This window comes from Protopterus annectens, chromosome 1.part1, assembly GCF_019279795.1.
Source record: "Protopterus annectens isolate FY-2018-M chromosome 1.part1, PAN1.0, whole genome shotgun sequence".
NCBI lineage: Eukaryota > Metazoa > Chordata > Ceratodontiformes > Protopteridae > Protopterus > Protopterus annectens.
In genome coordinates, this window is record NC_056726.1 from 1,653,071,671 (window position 1) to 1,653,087,229 (window position 15,559).

Here is a 15,559-nt window from a genome sequence, read left to right on the forward strand (position 1 = left end):
GAGTTAGTAAAGTAATACATTTCTGCATCTGAACAAATGGAGGCAGGACAGCTCATGGAAAGCATGTATTCCAGTCAAACACACATGCCAATGGCCAAATATAAGGCCATTGGCATCAATAACAGTTTATTTTTTTTTTTTAATTAAACTTTTTTTTTTTTTTGGCCGAGCACGGCTGTTTAAGCTTAGGGCAGTGGTGTGCAAATGGGATTCTGCCGAAAAAAAAAAAAAAGAGAGAGAAAAGCCAATTTTAAGATAATTCTGCATTTTGCCATTATAGTCAATGGTATGCGGAATGTAAACATTACCAGGGAGCACTGGTTGTCAAGGGGAAAGGGTCCATTTAAGTGAAGCAACTAATGACTTACACACCGGGGTATGCAAATGAGGGGAGTTATACTGAATCACAGATTTCCTCAAAATGTCAGCTTGTACCTAACCGTGTAGATGCAGCAATACAACAGTGCAAGTGTAAATGCTGAATGACATAAGGGGGTGTGTCATGCTTGCTGTAAGTGCAATGGAGCTCTGTGGCCCGTGTTTACCTTTAGCAAGCACAGCTAAGGAAGGGGGTGTGCCAGATGCATTGTGTATATAGAGTAAATGGGTAAGCGTGCCACACACCGGGATTTAAACAAAAAAAAAAAAAAAAGAAAAGAGGAAATGACAGCACTGTTTACATTTGAGCACTGGGTATGCATGACATGCCTTGAGGCACAAACAGAGAGGATCTGGGAAGGGGAAATAGCAGTAGGAAGGCAATCAAGGAGAACCAGCATAGCTGGTAGGTGGAATTTATCAGAATCAGCCAATTATACATGGAGCAGCCCAGCACCCAAATATAAACTATGCAAACACCCTACAGACTGTTTTTTCCCACAAACTCTATACCACCAATGTACACAGATGGGGGATTTTTAACTGACAAAGTTAACTAAAAATGTTAGAGGCTGCTGCTGCTTTACTCCATCAATATGTGCTAGAGACTGAGGGGGGTGAGGCGGAGAATGCTGACAACTGACCCACAGTGAGGAGGAGGAGGAGTAGGCGAGTGTACAGACCCAGGGTAACCTACCAGAGCCTACATGAGCTGGAGATAGTAGAGCACTATAGGGTGGACAAGGACATTCTACAGCAAATCGTTGAGCTGTGCTGGCCACACCTTACACACAGAACTAATGGAGGGGAAGCCATCCCAGTGGATACCAAGGTATGTCTAGGCTTAAGAATACTAGACACAGTTACGCTCTAAAGACCAACTGGGGATATCATGGGGGTTTCACAGGCATCAGCATCCAAGGTACTCCACCAGTTCCTGGATGCCATGACACAACATGCCAATGAACACATATATTTCCCCACTGCCCATGAGGCGCTGACCACACATATGCATCTCTTCCACTATATAGCACAATACCTTGAGGTAGATGGCGCTATAGACTACATGCACAACTACACCAAAGCACCACCTGGTGAACAGGGCAGGGTCTACATAAACCGCAAGGGCTTACCCTCCACCAACTGCCAGGTCATGTGTTATGCCCAGAGCATTATCATGAATGTGCATGCTGGCAGCCCTGGAAGCTATCACGCCTCTCACATCTGGCATTGCTCACAGCTGCATCAGGCATTTGCTAGGGGGCACATCCCATATGGCCATCTAGAGGGGGATGCTGGCTATGCAATGGAAACGTGAATGATGACACCCATCAGAAATGCACACACACCTGAACAAGAACACCATAATGAGGCATAGGATCATTGTAGAGCATGTGTTTGGGATGCTCAAGTCACAGTACCAATGCCTTGACATATCCAGTGGAGCCTTGCAGTACTCTCCAGCTACATGTACACAAATGTTCATAGTATGTGCCATGCTACACAATATGATCCTGTGGAAACAGCTGCAGCAGGAACAGCACTGGGCAGGGCCACACAGCCCCCCACCATTGCCAAGGCCAGCACAGGCACAGAGGGACTCAGAGGAGGAACATCCTGAGCCTGCCCCTGTAGGCAGAAGGAGGCATGCACAGTATGCCCAGGCATAGCACACACACTGACACTGTAGAGACCTAGGGACTGATACCTCTCTCCAACTCACATATACAGTAAAAGGGATGCCAAACATGACACCATCTGAGCTTTACCATATACAGGGAGTGTATTATGTGCATCCAACATAGTCAGCCCTCCAGCACTGTCCACAGTACTGGCTCAGCAACAAGGTAAGTCACTCTCCCTGTCAATTACTGAATGGAGTAGTATGTTTTCATATGTAGGATATAGATGCAAGCATGCAAGGGAATTGGGTGGCTGAATGGAATAGCAGCAGACAGCTATATGGGACAGCAGGAAAATCATAACAAATACTGGTGTCAACATACTAGGCAGCATTACACAAGGTGACAACCCCCACTGTAGTACATGTGATGGCCCAAAGAACTGTGGGTGTAAATAGGTCACACACATGGATGTCAATGAGGGTCACATATCCACCACCAGTCTCACCCAGCAGGACAGGTGTAGATGACCACGAAGAAAGGCTGGGCTAAGGCCCTCAGATGATGGCAATGGTGAACAGCCCCCACCAGTCATACACAGGCATACTACAACAGGTCTGGCAATTGCATTCTAGTTCTGAAGGGTAAGAAGTCTGAAACTGAAATATATGCCATTAGGATCTAACATGTGTACTCTACTGATATGCCTTCTGTCTGCATGATAGGTCACAATACAATATGAAATGGAGACCAACAGAGTAACTGAAATACCACTACAGTCATTTCAAATGATAAAGTCTGCAGGTATGCACCCCCCCTACAATCCCATGTAGAAATGCAGTAACAGATGACCTACAGCACTCTCAAATGGCCTACAGTCCTCTAGCAAAGGCCCATGCCTCACCCATAGTGCCACTGTATGGAATGTCACAGGGTCACAACTAACAACCTAACACAGTAAACAGAAAACAAATGCAAGGCCATGTTGACAAATGCCAGTAGCATGTCTCCCCATGTCCTACTGCAAGGGCTGTGAATCAAGCCATAAATACTGCTGGGATAAAGGTCCAACTATAGGGATACCTCTGAGATATTGCTTACATAATATTAGGTGGACGAGAGGATAACAGAGGAAGGTGTAGAAACATGGATGTCATGGAGTGGGTGAAGTCTGAAACTCTAATGTGCGCCCATACTACTCCCGACTGGAAACCCATGAATGAATAGCCACAAAACCACTTGTAAACCACAATGTGAAGGTAAACTGACCAGATATATGAGTCCTGCCTCTGGGTAACCTGTGTATATCTGTACAGCTGAAAGGTATGTCCCCAGCTGGATATGGCCATTCCGTGAAGTTGAGAAAAGCACAAGGATGCGAACCCCAGCCAGCATATTAACAAGGTATTGTACCATTTATACAGAGCCAGCAGCCTGTTGTCCATAGCTACCCTTCCACAATGGCAGGTGTGCGCCAAAAATGTGTAGTCTATATGCCTCAGAATATTAGTCTCAGCTTCATTTATCTTGTAATTCCCCATAAATAACTGTGAACAAAGAATGATAACTGTCAGTAGTTGATGACATGACACATCACAGTGTAAAACAGTACATATGTCAGAATATCTCTGCTACAACCAAACATGTCACACAAGCAGCACAAACAGCAGTAGTTACAGTATCCGCTGAATGTTAAGCCCATTGTGTCTCCATATTGGCAACCTATCTACAGAAATCCTGCAGAAAGAATTTGCTAGGTGGTAGCTGTAGCACACAAAACCCTGAACTGAGTCCAACCCTCCCTGGAATGGATGTGAGGTCATACTGGGCATGCTCCTACACTTGGAGAAATAAAGCCTGTGTCTCAAAACACAGTGATACACAGGGGATGTGGGAGGCTGGAGGCTGGCATAATGGTTAAGGTGTTTGCCTTACAAACACAAGGAGCAGGGTTTGATTCTCACTTGGGGTAATTGGCTAGGCTTAAAATGTCCCACAAAGGCAGTTAGCCTAGTACTAAACTATGAAACTATGAAACAGTGGACTACAGATATTGGTTATTCACATCTGTCTGTGCACACACACCAAATTGTACACCATTGATACTTCACACACACACACACACACACACACATACACACATACACACACACGTGCACTGGATAGGAATACACACACATACCTAAGGCCAACATCATATAATATGTCAAACATATAGAGACGTGGGGAAGAGAAATACAGACAGACAGCGACAGAGAGAATCCCATTATGAGGCCTATCCCACCCACTACACATCCCATTGGCCTATATCGCATGATGTGCTGATGTCATTCACTGTAGAAATATCTTTGGTTAGCCCTCAGCCCTATAGTGTCAGTGGTTCTTGTCATAACAGTGTAACACTACAGTACAAATAGGTATCCATGTAGCAGTTGGAGTCTCAGTCCTGTCAAATGTAAAGTCGCATGTGTATGTGTTTCTAGATGAATGTGGTTGAGGCCATTCACATTCACTGAACCTCCCTTACCCCTCCTTCAGCACTGCTGCTGATGTCACTCACCTTCAAATATACCTTTGGGCAGCTCTTCAAAACATAAGCTCTGTGGCACTTGTGATAACTGTGTGATACTATAGTGTAGCAAACTAGTTAGATAGGAGTTCCAATCCTGATCCTGGCAACTGTGTTTGTGTGAGAGACTGTGGGTGTACTTGTAAAGACCTGGTTTTGTGGTCATTCACACTTACAACACTTCCCTTACTCCTCCTTTAGCACTGCTGCTGATGTCACTCGCTTTCAAAGATACCTTTGTGCAGCTCTCCAGTATGTATGCTCCATGGTGTGTGTAAGAAATATAGAACAATGTAGTAGCAATAACTACAAAGGTAAAGGTTTGAATCTCATCCCTGGCATGTGTTTGTGTGTGCATATGTCTACATATGTATGTCCATACCTCAAAGATTTTGGCCCCATTTACACCCAGTGCATATCTTTTAACTTTAGCAGTCCTGAAGATATCATCCACCTAAGAAGTACCTGTTGGCAACCCTAGACCATCTAAGGTCAGTGGTGCATGTGGTAAATGTGCAATATAATGGTTTGAAAAGGTAGTTGGACAGAGATTTGAACCTCACCCCTGGCAAATGTAAATGTGTGTGTAGGGTAAAATATGTTTTGGAATCTCTCACCCACTACATCACCTAATGCCAATATTTACAAGAGCTGGTGATGTTCCTCACCTTAGAAGTAACATTGGACAACATCCATCCTATAAGCTCTGTGGCATGTGTGATAAATGTGGTACACTTTAAAGCAGTGCATAGCTACGTAGGGGTTTGAAACTCACTACTGGCAAGTGTGTGTGTGCGTGTGTGTGTGTGTGTGTGTGTGTGTGTGTGTGTGTGTGTGTGTGTGTGTGTGTGTGCGCGTGTGTGTGTGTGATCAGTATCCTGTGTGAGGGTCGGTGTGATTGTGTAATAACAGGATCCATTAGAGGATGGGTTTTGCTAAATTATTATGTTGAGGACCTAGTATATGTTACAATGTCCACATTACAAGGCCAACAGTTGTCAAACACTGTAGAGGTTGGTGTAGACAAGCCAAAGCCCTAAATGTCTAGTGCCATGTGCAATAAGTATGTGACAGTATGGATTAGTGAACAATATAGGCAACACTTTTAATATTCAGAGACCACTCTCCACCCATGTATCATGCACAAACACACTTGGCTAGGAAACAACCACTATATCAGTAGTTCCCTTGCATATTGCCTCACAGATCCTACCCATGGTGTGATTTCAGTGGGCTACAAGCCTGTTGACCACAACAGTGCCACTGACATCAGAAAGTGCTTTGATGTGTTACATCTCCTGACTGTGTGTTATCCAGCAAGTAAAAGGACATGGCACCCTGCTCCATCCCCTCAGTAGCCCAATCAATGCATACAGTGGCCCTTTTGCCATGTTCCCCACTGGACATCTGAACCAACAGTAGCGTCTGCAAACCTACCCCACAAAGGGAATACCATGCCTTATAGACATGCCCTGTATGGACAGACACCACTAACTCTACTAAATACCTGTATCATACTGTCAATGTAGGTGCAATCAGTACCTCAGTTACATAGCCAGGTCTCACCAAATAAGGTCAGGAATTCTACATCAGAAGATACCAAGCTGTCAACACAACATGCCCCAGAGACCTCAAGCACACTTCCACATGCCAAAGAACATGCATGTGGGGCATATGCACAACCCAGACACTGTCCATCTTATGGAATATAGATCACATACATGGGAAGCAGTGCACATCACTGGCCACCCACAACAGAAATCTGGATGAGTGGATGGGGAATACAATACCCACCCTTGGGGACCACTCCAGTGACTATACTCCTGAACCACACTGAGGACTATTGTCATGTGGACTGATGCCAGGGTATTCCCTTCAGCTAGCCTTGTAGGGCCTTCAGGCCTATTCACCTACTACACACCTATGAAGCAATGAACCTATGGATCTTAGTACTGGCAAGTGTGTGTGTGTGCGTGTGTGTGTGTGTGTGTGTGTGTGTGTGTGTGTGTGTGTGTGTGTGTGTGTGTGTGTGTGTGTGTGTGTGTGTGTGTGTGTGTGTGTGTGTGTGTGTGTGTGTGTGTGTGTGTGTGTGTTTTGACTAGTAATCCCAGTGTGTTTGGTTTATGAATATCCCCTGTGGCTGTGGTTATTAGCAATCGGAGATGTGTCCAAACCAGAACATGTACCATTCTCCATTCTACAACAGATGTACATCAACATGTACCTATGTACAACCCTCAGCCCTATAATCTGTGAGGCATATGCAATCACTGCATTACAGACCAGGGATTACTGTGCACATATTGCACCCTGCCTATGACATGGTGGATGTGTCATCACACTGCCATACCTAGTGGCCTTGCTGCAGGGCCACATCCTGGTGATACACAGATGCCTAGAATGGAAATGAGATACAACATGTGGGAACACATTCACCCAGCACTTGACTTGTGTGGTGCGAGAGGGGTAAGGCTGGAAGGGAATGGGTTGCCAAGACTGTGGTCAATATCTGTTGTCTCAGGATAGGTATTAGATTTGTGCAGTAACTCGCAGCACTTGTGTTTAATGCTGTGGATGTTGTTGATGTAACTATCAAAGGCTGTTGTAACTGTTGTCAGTGTCTGCTGCATCTCTGCTGCCATAGATGCCTGTCGGGGATGCCATGAGGAATCCAAAGTTGTCTTTGAGGCTAATAAGGGATTTCAACAGTCATGGGACACCACCTTTCCCTGCAACAGTGTCCTCTTGATGTATACTTTAGTAATGACAGGGGACCATCGCATTGTCTCCCAGTGTTTGGAGGACAGTGTCTGGCTTCTGTTGGCTCTGGTTAGTGCCATGCATTCATGTACCTGTTTGTACAGTGCTATGTGTACGATTCCACAATCATGCAACTACTTCCCATTCCCATGGATACAGTGAAGACATCCACCCTGTATTCATTGCTGTAAAGTCACCTTTGGAAAGGTTTTGGCAGTTGGTTATCTTTGTGGGGGGTGTGGCTGACATGTTGAGTTCCATGTTGATTACAGCCTGTGTGAATCTCACCATGCAGGAATTGACATCTGGGGATGAGCAAGGGTCCCATATTTAAGTGGTCAACACAGGTCAAGGTTGTTGCATGCTCTACCATGGGTCAGTATGAGCTGGTCTACAGCAATGGAAATGATGAATCCCAGAAGTGTTAGGCCACTGTACTGGCAGTTGGCTACATTCCCCAGGTGACGGAGGGGTAGTTGAAGACTCGTACTATGTCAGTGTTGCATTGGACCATCAGAGATAGCAGCATGTTGAGGAATGTGCATTGACAGTCTAGGGACATAGATGTGGACCCATAGCAGGCTATGGTCTGGATTGCACTATTACCCCAAGGTAGTTGTACCGGAAGTATCACTAATGCATTATGATGGGTTACTAGTCTGGAGGTGTTCCTATCCATAATGACTATGGAGATAACACCACCTGTGAAGGTGTGGTATGGTCCATGTTTGGCGGCTGACAGCTGTGGAATGCATCATAGCTTGATACTGCAGGTCTGGTGTCTGCTGCTGTGAACCAGCTCTCCACTACAGCAAACATGTTTCCTCCACTCGAACAACTGCCATGAGTGACTGCATCCTGACAGTTAGATGTCCACTGTTGAGCAGCATGGCACTCAGATTGCATACATGTGTAGCTGTTATGGTGGTAATAACATTAGGAACACTGCCTAATAAGGCACCATAGTGGTGGCAAAAAACTTAGCCAGTACCTGGCAACCCAGTGATGACAGATGTTGGACATCTATGGTAAGTCATTGCATTCTGTCAGTCATGCCATCCCTAGCAGAGAGGTCCTGGATCCCCTGAGAATGACACATAACACATAAGCCAATGTTGCAGTCAACTGTCTGTTGATAGTACCGCAGTATCATTCTGGGTGAAAGCAGTACACTGCCCAGGGCTACTGTCACACCTGCCTGGACTTCTTAATCAGAGAGTTCAACCATGGGAGGTGTGTCCCAAATCATTCACACCCACAATGATACGGAGTGATACTCGTAGTTGTGGAGTGACATGACTGGCTGTGTCATGTGTTATATGCTGGCATGTGATTGATATTTGGCTGTTACTTGCCCCATATTCAACTTAGTGAGTGTAATGTGTGTGCCTCAGTATTGAGTTACCCGTGATCACTGTATTGTATTGTGCAAGGTGATTAGCCTTAGGGGCTTAGGTTGGAGGCACACTGTGTAGGTTAAATATGTGTCCCTTGGCAAGTGCCATGTCTCAGTGTCTGAGTTGGTATCTGCCTTGCTGGTCTGTGCTGTTTAAGTAGATGTCCATTGAGTGCCTCAAGGAAGATGGGTGTGTGGCTTTTCACTGTATGTCATCACTGTCAAAGTGGGTGTCATGGTGAGCTATGTGTTCCACATGGTGTGGCAGGTGTTGATCTTATTCTCCTGACCTGCTATTCCAGTCTGAGTGTGTGGAGTTTAGAGGGGAAGATTGTCTGTCTACATGTGGCAGTTGCAACAGTCCCCCAGAATGGACAGTGCATCAGGTTAATGGGTGAAAGCACAAATAACTACCCTTCAATAATGCCAGGAGGGGTGGACATAACTAGTAAGTACTTGGGCGACATCTGTGATGAATGAGTACTGCTGACAGCTCACAGGTGTGCCACACTTCTTGATACAATAACCTGTTGAAGTGCCAAGCCATAATGCTAGTTGAAGTGCAACACAGAAATAACTAGCATGATGTACGGGTGGAACTGAAGGCAGATTGTCTGCCACCTTTAATACTTTACCACAGCTGTGCAGTTATCAGCAGCTTTGGCCATGTGAAAGTTCAGTAAGCTCTGTAACGTGCGTGGTAACTGTGTAACACTATAGTAGACATACCTAGATAGGCAGGAGTTCTAATCTCAATACTGGCAAGTGTGTGTGTGTGTGTGTGTGTGTGTGTGTGTGTGTGTGTGTGTGTGTGTGTGTGTGTGTGTGCAAGGTGTGTGTGTGTGTGTGTGTGTGTGTGTGTGTGTGTGTGTGTGTGTGTGTGTGTGTGAGTGAATCATGTACTGTCTGGCTGATACCATTTTGACCTGTTTACTACCCTTTACACTTCCCTTCATTCCAATTTAGTATGCCATCCATCTCAGAAGTACCTTTGGTAGAGTTGGAAATGTATAAGCTCTGTGTTTCATCTCATAACTGGGTAGCAGTGTAGAAGAAATACCTATATAGGCAGGAGCTCTAATCCCAATACTGGCAAGTAGTGTGTGCGAATGTATGTCTGTGTGAATTATGTACTGTTGGCTCATACCATTTTTGACCTGTATACTACCCTTTTCACTTCCCTTCACTCCATTTCAGTAGCCCTGTTGATGTCATCCACCTTAGAAGTACCTTTGGAAGAGGTGGTAATGTATAAGCTCTGTGGCATGTCTGATAACTGTGTAGCTCTATAGTAGGAATACCTAGATAGGCAGTAGTTCTAATCCTAATGCTGGCAACTGTTGGTGTGTGCGTGTGAGGATCATATGTGTGGTTCATACCATTTTGATGTGTATACCATACACAACTGGTGACCACCTCCCACTGCCATTACTTTATATAGTGTGGTAACAGCATCTGCCTCATACGCAACAGGTTAAACCATTGTATAGTCTTCTGTACAGATGTGTCTGGGATATCCATATGTTTGCAACCTATAGATGACCGGAAGTGGTCTGTGTGCCTTAATAATGCCCATATATGTGATATTATAGCCAAATAGGGCCACAGTGAGTGTACTGACACACATGACAGCATGAAGTATCATATCTGATTGAAACATCATGCTGATAGGATGTCTGCCACCTTCACAGGTGGCCACCCTTGTAGGTGCAATACATGAGTCCAGATGCTGGGTTTAACATGTGAACTGTACCTGTTATGGGTCACAATACAGGCTGGAAGAGGTGTGGACAGTCATATTGTGGTCCTAATTAGTATGTAACAGGAACACCTTGAATCTTAAGAGGGGTGTGTACACAATTTATATCCACTGTATAGCAGTAATGTGTCACATATGACCTTACCTTAGGCCGTTTGTCCAGCACAATTTTTCCACAGCAAAGCATTATTCCCAGTTGCCATGTAACTTTTCTATGGCTAACAAAACAAAATCAGACATCCAGAATAGAAACAGCATTTGCAGAGTATATATTTTCAGACTTGTCTGTCTCTTTACTCTGAATATCCTCCAGCAGAACTCTTTCATCCTCCTTCTTCCTTCTCTTCCTGCAGCAGCCCTTGGTGTCCTCATTGGAAGAGAACAGGAGGAAGACATTGAGTATCCTAGTAAATTTCCCCTGGACAGAATAAGTACTACCTTGTGCCCCCCCCTCCCCCCCCGAAAACAGACCACTGACATAGTGGGAGTTATCTAGTCAATAATGAAATAAGAAACACAAAAGAAAGAAAACAAATACATGACAGATTTTAGCAAGCAATCTGCAATGAACAAGATAATTAATTAGTTATAAATAGTTGTTCAACCAAATAGCAAATGTGTGGGTCTAACAAAGTCACAGTGTGTATTATACTAAAAAAATCCTCAAGTCATATTCAGTCTATAAAATTAGATGTTTAATATTAAAAATCTAATGCTTTAACCAAAGAAAATGAAACTATCCATAAACAATGTTGAAACACATTAATGCATTTCATCTATATAGACTTTGTTAAATTAATATCTGCACTCTTAAGTCAAGAGGTCAGTATTTAAACTTTATACATAAAAACTAGAGTTAACCACTCAATGAATGATTTCTAAGGAAGCAGGACATTTAGAACTAATAGAATGCTAGCATTATTTCAGTATATACATACCATTTTTCCCAACATCCAATTTCTATGTTACCATCTCTTTCTTCAGATTAACTTTCTGTTGCAAACAATACCTAAATGTGAACATACTTCCTCAATTGCTGATCTGTGTAGCAATTCTATTGGTCTGAAAAGTATAGAGGTAGGCTGGAGGGCGTCGATATCACGTTGTTGAATCGCTATTCAGTGAATAGCCATTCTTTGAACACCTATTTATTAACAATATATAAATAAATAAATAAATAAAATTTTAAAACCTGCCAAGGTAGAGGGCTGCTATGCCCCCCACAACCACCAATGTGGGGGGTTGTGCCTTCTCATACTCCCCTAACTAAATATACCAACTCTGATATCTCACTACAGTGGGGAAAAGGGCAGATTCCAGAGAGTGGTCAACCACTAGTTTGCCATAGTTAAAATTCACCATTTGATGAAGAGCAGCTTCACTAAATAGGTGTTTCATGAGTGGCTATTCGCTGAACAGTCATTCGACGAAACAATATAGACTCAGCTGGAGGAGCCTGTTTTGTATGAAGTTTAAATGAAGTTTAAACTTACATTTTTTGTACTGAACTAAAATTAATAGAGGTAAGTTTCACAGAAAAACTTTCTATATTGTAATAAGATACCTCCAGTCTACAAGTTAAATCTTCAGCCAATACACCATCTGTAAGCAACATGACCCAGATTTTGAGTAAACTTTTATACATTTCCTCTGAGAAAATGTTATATTCTGTGACAAAATGTATCACTTCTAAGTCCGAGGGTTGATTAACATTAGGATATGGGTGGCTGTATTAATATTGCCCCTGTGACACCTCCTGAAAATTTTCACCTACTATCTTGTACTATCCTGTCCAATCAGCTGGCTAATGCTGTTAATGAATTATATATGTTAACTCATCAAAAAAAGGACTGAGATCTAAATTTGTGATAAGTGCTCTGCACTGGAAAATAAATTTTGAATAAAATAAATAAAAATGATCAGAACTGTGGATTTGTTCCCTGAAATTCTTCATAATGGATACAATGTATTAGTCTTCATGCATGTTTGCTCATTGGAAGTAAAGAAAAAAGTAAGCAAACTACTAAAATGGTTCACATCTTAATGAATACTTATCTGAAGTTTTCTTCCTATGTGGCCCACTAACATCACTTCCAAGGAGCAAATATGCTATAAATGCATTTGGAAGATGGAAACAATGAACATAAGGTTGGTATTAAAAAGGTCTGGGACCGAAAGAAATGCTTCAGCGCCTATTTTGTAAATAAAACTCTGGTCAACTATACATTATGAATTAATAAAGTCCAATAATAAGTAGCATATTTCCTGCATTATGGATTAGGTGAAGCCCAGTAGTATTTTAGATTCATTGCCTATTTATTGTGAATCAGTACTGAAGCAATGCTTTGACAGAATACAGGTATGGTCTTATAAGTAAATCACATATACAAACATGTCATTTAAAGCTCCCAGAAAGTTTCCAGTGACTATAACTGTGAAACTGAAAGAATGACATCCTTACATATACACAGATATTAGCACTAATGAAAAGATCAGACTTGAGATATGCAGGCTTTCCTTTATACCACATCTTCTAAGTTTCCTGCTCTGACTCATATTTTTATTTGCAAAAAAATCTCTTCTTGTACACTCAGTATCTTAAGAACAATAAGAAAATCAATCCTAAAGACAGGGGGCAGGCGTTACCCAACTGAAGAAACCCAAAGAAAGAGGAAGACATTTGTTGCACTGCATTCTGAACATTTTACTCAGGCACTGCATGCAGATCATAACTGCTCTTTTACATCAGCAAATAACTGCATTGTGTCAAGATTACGGTACTCCATCCAAATAATAAAGTAGAGCTCAGTTACCTCTAAATATTTTGCAACGCTAACATTTTCACAGGTATGCAATGACAGTTATAATGAAATTTCAACAAATGAGAAATGCTACCCTCAGCTCCTGACACTACTGTAGTGCATTAAAACATTATTCAAACATTTTCATTAAAACTACAAAAAAATTATTCAAACATTTTCATTAAAACTGCAAGATAAATGTTGTGTCAAGTGAACATAAATATAACAAAACTGTAAAAATGCAAAAATAGCTGAAAAAGGCAACACCAAAGCAGATAATCCTTTAAAATGAACTTTTTTTATTCCAATTGATTATAAAGACAGTGAGCGCTTTCATGTTATCAAAACGTTTCATCAGACTTTAAGTAAAAACCATTAACTACCAACCATAAATAGTAAATTCAAACCCTTCTGGCCTATGGTTCAACAGAAACAATTATGACATCATGTTGAAATTTAAAATTTAAAAAGACATGCTTTATAAACAACATTTTTTGAAATGTATGCATAAATAAAGCATGCATCATAAGAAACACTTATAAGACACGTGCATTCAATATGCTTATGTCTAAAAATCATTCACATAAAGCTGTGAAAATTAAAATACTATTTAAAGTGACTAATGTGCATGTGGTCTGGCTGATAAAAAAGGTATGAATGTCATCCTATCATTCAGTCCACTCATTTTATGTGCTTGCAAGTGTATTATCCATGTACTTTCTCTACCCTCCGTGTAAGTCTTAACATTCCCTAATCTGCCTGATTTCTTAATCAATTCTAATGCTCTAAACTTAAATTTATGTGTCATACCATAGGTTAGCACATGTTTAGCTAATGCATTCTTATCATCTTCTTTGTTTATAGCATAAATATGCTCTCTTACTCTTTCTCTGAGGGTCCTATTGGTTTTACCTACATAGAAGGACTTGCATACCTGGCACTGTGCCAGGTATACCAAGTCCCTCATCTTACAATCCGCATATTGTTTAAACACATAATCCTGTCTCGTATCAGGGTGAACAAATGTATTAACGCCTGCCATATATGGGCACTGGTTGCAGCCCCTACAAGCAAATGTCCCCTGTCTGTCTGGATATCTTATAGTATGAATCTTTTCTTGCTCATAACAAAGTAATCGCTTAAGTGATTTTGTATTTCTATATGTGCATCTTGGCCTATTACCCACTATCGTAGTGATATCATCATCTACATTCAATAATCTCCAATTTCTCTCTATTACTTCTCTTACCTTATTATTCCTATTAGTAAACAGAATAATCACTTTAAGCCCCTCATTTCCTCTTGCATTCAAACCTTCTTCATCAACCCTGTCAATATTTGTATTCCTTTGGAAGTATGGTCTTCCTTTTTTATTCCTATGTGACCTACTATTATACATAGATCTCTCTATCCCTCCGTCTTTATAACCTCGTTGTTTAAAGCTATCTGCCAATGTCTTACATGCTTCTCTGTAAGATTCATCATGACTAGTAAGTCTTGATACCCTTAGTAAGGTTAGAAGTGTAGTAGTGAGGGTAGGAACTTTGAATGTTGGCAGTATGACTGGTATAGGAAGAGAGCTAGCTGATATGATGGAGAGAAGGAAGGTTGATATATTGTCTGTGCAAGAGACCAGATGGAAGGGAAGTAAGGCCAGGTGTTTAGGAAACGGGTTCAAATTGTTTTATCATGGTGTGCATGGTAGGAGAAATGGGGTAGGGGTTATACTAAAGGAACAATATGCCAATAGTGTTTTAGACGTGAAGAGAGTGTCTGACAGAGTGATGTTTATGAAGCTCGAAATTGATGGTGTAATGATAAATGTTGTTAGTGCATATGCTCCACAAGTTGGATGTGCGATGGATGAGAAAGAGAAATTTTGGAGTGAGTTGGATGAAGTTGTGGTGAGTGTACCCAAGGGTGAGAGACTAGTGATTGGAGTGGACTTTAATGGGCATGTTGGTGAAGTGAACAGAGGGGATGAGGACGTGATGGGTAGGTATGGTGTTAAGGAGAGGAATGCAGAAGGTCCGATGATTGTGAATTTTGCGAAAAGGATGGACATGGCTGTGGTGAATACGTATTTTAAGAAGAGGGAGGAGCATAGGGTGACATACAAGAGTGGAGGAAGATGAACACAGGTGGATTATATCCTATGTAGGAGGGCCAGTCTGAAGGAGATTGGAGACTGGAAAGTGGTGGCAGGGGAAAGTGTAGTTAAGCAGCATAGAATGGTGGTCTGTAGAATGACGTTGGTGATCAAGAAGAGGAGGA